Source organism: Chaetodon auriga, chromosome 23 (assembly GCF_051107435.1).
Source record: "Chaetodon auriga isolate fChaAug3 chromosome 23, fChaAug3.hap1, whole genome shotgun sequence".
Lineage (NCBI taxonomy): Eukaryota > Metazoa > Chordata > Actinopteri > Chaetodontiformes > Chaetodontidae > Chaetodon > Chaetodon auriga.
This window is the reverse complement of record NC_135096.1, coordinates 12281094-12290333: the sequence shown is the minus strand read 5'-3', so window position 1 is coordinate 12290333 and position 9240 is coordinate 12281094.

The window sequence follows — 9240 nt, the reverse complement described above, 5'->3', positions numbered from 1 at the left end:
ATTTCCCTCAAGAGTTGGTGGAGACCAAAAACAGAGTAATTGTTGGACTTTAATCAGGAGACAAGAAACACGGCTTCAAATGAAGGTTGCTCTGCGTCTGCTTGATGGACAATTAAGGAACTGCTTGTTTTCACTGCTTCAAAGTGACCAAAAAAAAAGGTATAAAGAGATAAACAGACACCCTTCATGTTCAGCTTAATACAAGAAACAACATAGCTCTTTGACATTTCCAGACAAGCAAGTCTATATACAGAACAATGTGAGCCGATGTCAGGGAACATCAACACTACTGCATGTTGAATTTTAAGATAAATGAATTCACAAGTGTCATTTTAGCTTCACTTTCCCAGCCGCTGATTTGCCTTTGAATGTTTTTTGAACGTTTACTCTCTGTCAACGTATTTGCTCACACACCCTCTTCAAAGACTTGCACCCTTCGTGGAGGTTGCGTTTATCATTTAAATACCGCTTTTATCATTCTTTCATGCCCAAGACAAGTGACGGGTCTGGATGCCAAAATCAGATTTTGGCACAGAGACCTTCAAAACAAGTTGTGTTAGATGTCATAGTTGTTTGGTGATCACACGTCTGCATATGTCGATCTAGCTCCAAAGCAATGTGAACAGATGGAGACCCAGCAGGAGAAAGCAACACAGATATACTGTATGTTTAAGTAAAGATGTGGTGAAATAACATCAAATTTCCCTGTCAACTTTGAATACCAAGCATGTGGCTGTGAAAGTCTGCGATGGATTGTGGTGCCACATCAGTTGCTTTTCAGATATCCGCACAGAAAATGGCAAAGATTGCATTTCTGAGAAGACGAGACTGAGAGGCTTAACCTCTGACATGGCAGAGGTACAGAGAGCTGAGCAATCGCTCTTCAGGGTGAGCGGCTTTCCTTGTTTGGGGCTGAACAAGAGATTCTGCCAGGCCAAGGCAGCACGAGTGCGGAGGGAAAAGTCAGAAAAGATACGGAGGTAAGAAACAGAGAGGAAATTGGAGTGGCGGAGTTTGAGAGAGCGAGGCGAGAGAAGTGTGACAGAGGGTGCAGCAGAGACAGAGATCAGGTCATATTTCATCACTGTATGGACAGTGGAGGTGGAGGGGTGGGGAGTGTTGAAAGGCCACGAAGGAGCGTCAGTCTAGAGCTTAAAAGAGATTGTCAACACTTGGTCTGTGATGCCGGCAAGCTGCGCCGAACTCCGTGATGTCAAAGATTGCCGCGAATCCCCAGAAACCCTCAGCTTCAGTGGGAGTGTTTATCTGTGTGTGTATATGTGCATTCATATGCAATGTAGTTGGCCTCGTTCATGACTGCATGCACAGGAACGTGAGATCAAATGGGTTTCCTGCTCTGAAATCTCAGTGCAAGAGTCTCAGTGTGGGATTAATTACAAAAGGAGAAGTGGAGTTAATGAATGTGGAAATACTTTGGAAAGTGGCTCCCATGTTGGGATCAGATTACAACCAGATCTATAAATCTTAACAGTGCTGCAAATACTTAATACAATGGGTATTTTATTCATAAATTCATACATTAATCAGAATCCATCTGCTCATTTCAGATGATTTTGTGTTCACTGATAACCTTCTTTCCAGTTTTCAGACCGTGATATTAATTTAAAAGATATTATGGATTAACTGCCACGTTCGTGTGGGCTTTTTCTTGTCACATCGGTTAACAGTTCAAATCTCCCTGCTCCATTTTTACAAGAAACTTACATGAGACGTCCAAATTGAAGCTTTTAAATTCTAGTGTGGCCCAAAAACACAGAATCCTACATTTCCCATAGTGCATCTTAATACATGATGAAAAATCTACACGTGGGGCTTTAAGTTCTGGTTCAGCATCATTTGCTGAATTGTGTTCATCTCTATTTGATTTGGAGATTCAAAGAGAGCACAGGAGTCAAATGTTGCCTGATTCTATAGCAACAAATTTTCCAGTGTTGTCCTGCGAGCTTGAACGCCCCCCCCCCAACACCGTATCTGAGCTCATCGATCACAGCGGATGGTTTGGTCCAGATCCTGCCTTTAAGATGGATGAATTCACTTTCCTTGGACCTTTTGAGATATGATACATCCAATACCACATGTAATAAAACGGTCGATGAGGGGCGCACACACAGATGTACACACTTGATATCTCGCTCCTTAGAATGAATCTATATGAGCCACCGCAAAATTATGTGCAATTTGGATGGTAAGAAAAAAAAGCAGACCGCTCTGACTCGGCTGCCTTTCTTCCTCGACGCAGTCGGATAGGCATTGACGAGAGGCAATTTGTTGGCGAGCAGCAGGTGGTTGGGTTAATTGCCCACGGTGTTGGTTGGAGAGAAAGTGTCTTGCTGAGCGTGGAGTGCCTTCTGCACTGGCAGAGCTCGGGTCCGGATAAAGAACGGCAGTAAGCATATTGTCATCTCCCACCTCGCCACCCTAATCAGTACAGCTATGTACTCCCATTGTTCAACCGAACTGGCTCGTTTCCCGGAGGAATTCTTTCTTTCTCTCTCCCTCTCTATCCTTTTTCTTCCTTCCCAGTGCCACCCACCACCCACATCCTCTTCCTTTCAACCCCTTTCATCTCCAAATTCACTTCCTTTCACTATCTCCCTGTTGCTAATGCCACTCAATCTCCCACCCTCCCCCATCTTTAGCATTGAACTCCCATTTCTCCAGATCAATCCTCACTCTGTTTATTACCTTTCCTCCTTCATCCTTTCTTCTTCCGCACCTGATTTCTTGTTAAGTCCACCCCACTTTGCTCCTGCCCTTTCTACCTCTATCTCTACCCCTTTCCCTTGTCTCTGTCCTTCCTTTTTCCTTTTCTTCCCGGAGGAGCAGGATATTGATGTAAACACACACAGAGCTCTGAGTGGTTCTTAAGCTGCTCTGACCGATCCGCAGGCCTCCCTCCATTGTCCCGGCAACTGTAGGAAGAGACTTGATTTCCAATAGGCTTATCCCACCAGTCCTCCCAGTGCCATGTCCATAAAAAGATGGCGAGGGGTTTGACTAGATGGCTGTGGGGTTTGGTTGGACTGAGCATGCCTGACTGTCAGTGTCACGCTCCACCGTGGTAATGGATCAAAGAGATGTGGGCGGCGGGTGAGAGGCAGAGCTGTAATTAAGTATTTGGGACCACGCTGGCAAAAATAGAAGTGGAACTAAAAGGATGGTTATGGCAATGACGGCTAAGGAAAGCAACATTTGATGAAATCAAGTCCAACTTTGAATGCCGATTATGCTCTGTGGACATGAATAATGTGGAGATTGTGGTCCTCCAGCACCGAATGAAGTGGAGAAAAACACTCACTCAAATCATGTTCAAATCTGAAAAACAACTTGTATTGACACGCTATCTCTTGTGGTTGTGAGATGCATTGCTGCCCTCCATCGGTCGCAAAGGTGGAAGGAGTGTGACGTTGTTATACCGCCACAGTACATCCGAAGGAGGAGGTACAGGTGGATGTTTGGGTCAACAAAATGATTCAAGTGTTCACGTACCAGCTGTCAGTGCAGTGTGTTGGAGCCTCTATCATGACTACAATCTACTTCCCGTCTGATTTTCAGTGAGGATTTTGATATCAAGCCCTTTTACAATTTCTTAAATATTTCTCAGAAGGAAAGGTTTTACTCAGAAGCCATTAGGAGTTTTTTCCTTTAAAGACAAGCTGAATTTCAAACCAAGTAATATTTATTCATTCTTCATTTATTCTTTTAAACTTAATTTTTACTGAACTGCATGCTGCCTGGAAACAATTTTGACATTTTTGCATTTTCACCTGACCTGTCGTGCTCTGGAATAAAGGCTCTCTGGAAATGAATTGCAGTTAGTTAATTGAAAATGTACCTATCGGATGTCTCTATTTTTGCTGTAATTAGCACCGGTTACACAGTCATTTCCAGGAAACTTTCAAGGAAATTATGAGAAAATCTGCCAGAAAAAGAAAAATGAAGCATCACAAGTTTTCTTTCAGTTGCCATGTTTTGCAGTCAGTAGGGTTCATATTGTGCTCATTTTAAAACATTTATTTAGATACTAAGACTTACTTTAGTCTTCTTTGCAAAAAGTTGAATTATTGATGATGTATCTGGAAGGTCTATGTTGCATGTTCCTGTCGTTGATCGCTTGACTGTGATATTAACAGGATGTAATCAGTTTGCTTATTCTCTAGTTTTTCCCCTAAATTTGGCCAAATAGTTTGAGATACCTGAGCCAAGTCGCAAACATTCCTATGATTCGTTTTCACGCCTCACTTTGGACTTAATGTGTTTTCTCATTTCGATCTCAGGACTCTTGGTAAACAACAGTTTTTTACATCAGGGTGATGCTCACTTAAAATGGATTGTGGTTCAGTTTGAAGCCTGTAGGAGTTGTTGGACCAGGACCAAGGGTTTCCTGTTGCCTACAGTTGACCCTTCACCGTGCATTTGTTTTCAAACAGAGAAAACAGCGGTTTGCACTCATAGTAATGACATACGGTATTTAGTCGTGTTTATTCATGTGTACTGGTGAATGAATTACAGCTTTGGCTGCTCTGTAATTCAAATTTAGTTCGAGACTCCGTCTGCGAGTGCCAACCCATTGGCTGCTGACCTGGTGGCAAGCATTGAGAAGTACAGCATAGAAATAAATTCTCATCTGTTTAAATGTCTCCGTTACCTTATGGTGGTCATAAACAAATGAGGCATCGTATTTAAAGAAACACTGTCAGTCAAACGCTTTGTATTCATTGCTTTAAAGGCACATTCATATTCCAAACAATTGTAAATTGGGATTGATTCAGTATTGTCTGTGCTGCTCCTTCCGAGCAAGGCACCTCCTCATTCTGATTATTCTTCCATGAAGCACCTTTAATGCTTTGTCATGACAAACACATTCCCCTGTAATCCAGACCGACATATTTGGTATCTGTGGAAACTTTGCGCTCTCGACCTGAATTTGAATCGAAGTTCTGTGAGTATCAAAGAATCAAGGGCACGCGGCATGCATGTGTAATGTTGCTCCAACTAGACAGGATGGAGGAGGTGAAAGTGAGGCTAAGGAGAGGCAGGACAAGTGAGTCCACACACCACTCACCACTCCTGTCAGTTTGGTGCCAGGAAAACCTGTGCTCCCTGCAGCATCTTAGACTTTTACCCTAACTTTTTCATGTGTTTTAGCTGATTTCAGTGTTCTGTCTTTATTTTTGAATAGATTTGCTTGTCTTCCTTTGTATTTTCTGAATGTTACGGGACCACAGGTAGCTGCACTGTACCTGTGGATGTTTACTTATTATCAGGGGCCAATATAACACCACATATCCCCCCTGGTTGTCTATATATAGCGTAGACTGGAAATGTATTTCAAGGCATGTCTGCACAGTGACATTTCTTTTCACAGCAGAAGAGGCCTGAGTTTGTATTGATGTTGTTTATGTGTCTGTGTATTTTTTTTTTTAACTTAACACTCTGTCTCTGTATTTTTTCCCCAACCTTTCTCTTCAAAGTGGCATAAAAGGCACCCGTCATGCCTGACGATCAAAGAGCAACAACCAAAGCTCTGGCTCTCTGTTGTGCCGCTGTCATTTTCACTCTTTTAAACAACAAAACAACAGAGACCTTCAAAACTCACAGCCCTCGTTGATGAACATGCAGTAGTCGTGCGGTTGACTCAGGAGATCTGGGCCTTGTCTCGTTTTTTTTGGTTTGTTTGTTTTGATATGAGCATGTCTCAAACTTTGAGTAATTGATAGCGAAGCAGAGATCAGTCATTCATGAACCTGTGCTCATTTTGTCGCGGAGAATAAAAACACTTAATTTACTGACATCCCTGCAGTCAGAAGGTCTTTAGATGTCGCACATAGATACTTACCATTGTATGGCAAAATGAAAGTATAAATTTTAAGCACGTAATTCTCAAAACTCATCGGGTGGCCATGAAATTAGTCATTTATCATGTTGCTCAACCCTGCTTTTATCTGACAAAATGATGTGCAGGAAATGTACATTTCTGACAATGATAGAATAAGTAGAATAAGTTGTTCTAATAACTTTTATGATAGACTGCCATTAACTTAGAGCTGCATTGTAAATGTCTCTTTGCTGTCTGTTGTCAGCTGATAACAGCTGTGCTGGTTGTTAGAAACGAGAAGCGACACGTTATAGTCCAGTTGCTGCAAATTGCACATTTGTTTGTGTGCGAGAAAAGTCAAATGTCTTGTAAAGGCAAACTATCATAAATTCATGCGAGAGCATCATCAAAGCTCCAACTATTACATGCGTAAAGTAACCTTATTTTCTTAATGCAAATCAGAGTGAAGCATTTGTTTTATTTTCTTGCAGTACCTGATTCTTTAGAAGGACTTGCCATCCTTTGGTGTGTTAATGTCGAGGTAATGTTTAACTGAGTTGGCGTAGTCTGTTAAAAAAAACATGGACCCATGTAGGTTTTCTGTCAAGACGGCCTGGATTTGGTTGGAGTGCTTGCTGTCTGCCTGTGATGGGCTGTCAAACAAGCAGACTTAATGCCAAACATACCTGTTTTTATTGATTTTTTTTCTAAATATTGGAGTGGAATTAGCTATTAAAACAGTTTCCTCAGTCTTCTCAGTCTTTCAGATTTTCCTCCAGGTTCAGACTGCACGTCACCAGCCTGATAATAGATCAACACAACTCCACTATCGATTGTTTAGTCCCGCGTCGTGTATCATAATTTAACACAAAAACGAGCATGTCAGAGTTCGTATGGCAGATTCCATGATGTGCTGAACATGTTAACCAATAAGAACACAGATAATTCCTCCACGCACGACCGTAAACATGGCGAAGCAAAGAGGAAGGATGTTGGTGGTGCAGCTTCGGACGCCATGTTTGTTTACGTTCTTGTTCCCAGAAGTCACCTTCCTCCCGATGACCTTGCACAGGTCGTGACAGATGGCAAACTATGATTGGTTGGGGACAAATATCTCTATAATTGCTTAATCTGAAACATTTTAACACAAACAATGATATTGTCTGAACCTGGCTTGAGAGGAACTGCAGATTTAAAACAGTTTACTTTAGCATCCAAGCTGTCTGCTCGGAAAAACTTTGTATTTATCGTATAGAATAGAAATTCCATTTCAGTTGTGGGGGCAGTAGATTGTTATATAAAAGTTGTCTGCAGCATTACTTCAAAATATCCTCTTGCTTCACATGCATTAAGCCCTGTTTATTGATAAATAATCATCAGATCGGTACGCAGGTAAGGATAAGTGCATTGAGGTCATCAGGCCAGTTTAGGATGTACTCTGCTGTGGTAGTGCAACTCATTCCTTGTCGTGGATTTCATGGCCTCAGTGAGGCTCTGAGCGGTGACTGTGGGTGTCAGAGACGATGTGGATTCTTGTAGCGGTGAACATGAATCGTCCATACAGCGAGCAGCCGGACTGTCAGAGATGCTTCAGAAAGGGATTGTGTAGCTCTGACGGGGACACAGAGGATAGAGACATGCTTGAAAGGTTGAGGTATTGAATTTTACTTCCTGACAGCTGAGTGACCTTTCGGCTCTCAAGGGGGACGAGACAGAGATGGATTTCGCAGTCGTCCGCCTTGCTCTCAGCTGCTCCTCCCACAGGGTTAAGAATTAATGCTCCTTTCTGTCTGTCTGCTGAGCAAGGAGACTCGAACTGCATCACCGAGCACCTGTGTGCAACATGCACCGGAAAGAAGCACCTCACGTCCGGCAAGTGGTTCTTCTCACATAACCTCGAGTAATTAAAGGAGAGTCATGTGCTTTAGCAGGGTCTTGTTCATTTGCATTGCAGCGGCTGTGGAGAGGAGCTTGGCTTGGTGTTGAACCTGGCAGCATCAGGACACTACAAGAAAGAGGGCAGCGCACCCTCACAGTAAATTGCACCCTGTTCTCACTGATAGCTTGCTTCCCTCTTTACACCTCAGGACAACTGCTATTCATAAATATATTCAGCATGATTGGGCCAGGTCCCATGCTAATGGACTGAATACCAATGAGACTCGTCTTGGCTCTCAGACTGCAAGGCAGTTCTCTTCTTCTTTGGTGCCTCTGGGCAGAATTTACAATCTCACATCCCCTTTCTGTGGAGGAAAGGTGAAAGTTACAAATCACAGCTTCATCTGACGGCCCCTGCTAACTCTCCACAGGATCACCTGGTGTCTTAAGGAGATACAAGATAAGAGCACACCTCAATGAGCTGACTTGTTTTATCTCGGCCGTAATGCATCTTTTCCTCAGACAGAATGAGCTCCAGGTGGTATTTTTCCCTCCTTAAAGTTCATGGACTCTTGGCTCGGTAGCGCTGGCCTGCTTTGTTCCTGCGGTGTGTGCATGGAAGGTTTGGAGCTGCTTAGGCGGTGTAGTCACGTACCGCTAGCCTTCCTGGCAAAGTGACCGAGTGCTGAGAATGATAGACTTGAAATGACAGCAAGTGATTTCATTCTCCATCTATCTTTCAAGACATCACACGCCGCGGCCAATGGCGTGGCGGCTGTCTATGCTCCATTACTCCAACTGGCCAATGAGCCATCTACATGAAGGGCCTCATTGATTCCTCTTTACTCATGCTTTGTGAAAATATACAGAGTCGGGTGGAGTTAAATACTGATTCATCAAGAGACGGCTCGCCGGACAAAGACAAAAACCAGCCTGTGGAACGTCAGAATGTGGAAAACCGTCAGTTCATAAAGTGTTTGTAGTTTTTCATTGAGGATTTCGGCGGCGGAGCATTGAGGTCAGCAGGAAAGATTCAGCGTGTTGCTCAGGGACACTTCAGCAGGACGGATGCTTGCCAACACGGGGGACTGAGCCCAGATCATCCAGCTAAAAGGACAGTCTGTGCTCTCACTGAGCCGCCACACTGCCGCAGCATTTACTATTCACAGAATTCGGAGCATTCGCCATAAATTCTTCATGAGCATGTCAAAATATTGTTTTGAAAAAGCACTTATTTCAGACGATATTTCAGACCTTGCATTTATGTGAAGACTCTGTCAGCTAGAATATCTATGATGTATAAAATAGATTTTCACACTCACTACTCAATTTAGACAACAAAAATGAAAAAAACAGAAAAATGCCGCATAGAATACCTGCACTCTTCCAGTACTGTCACATTAATATCATATTAACAACAGCACGACACAGCTTGTCACCACAGCTTAGTCACTGAAGCGTGCAGTGTTTTTCTGGTTTTGAATTGAAAATCAGGCACAAATAAAGTCACGTTATGTAAGTGA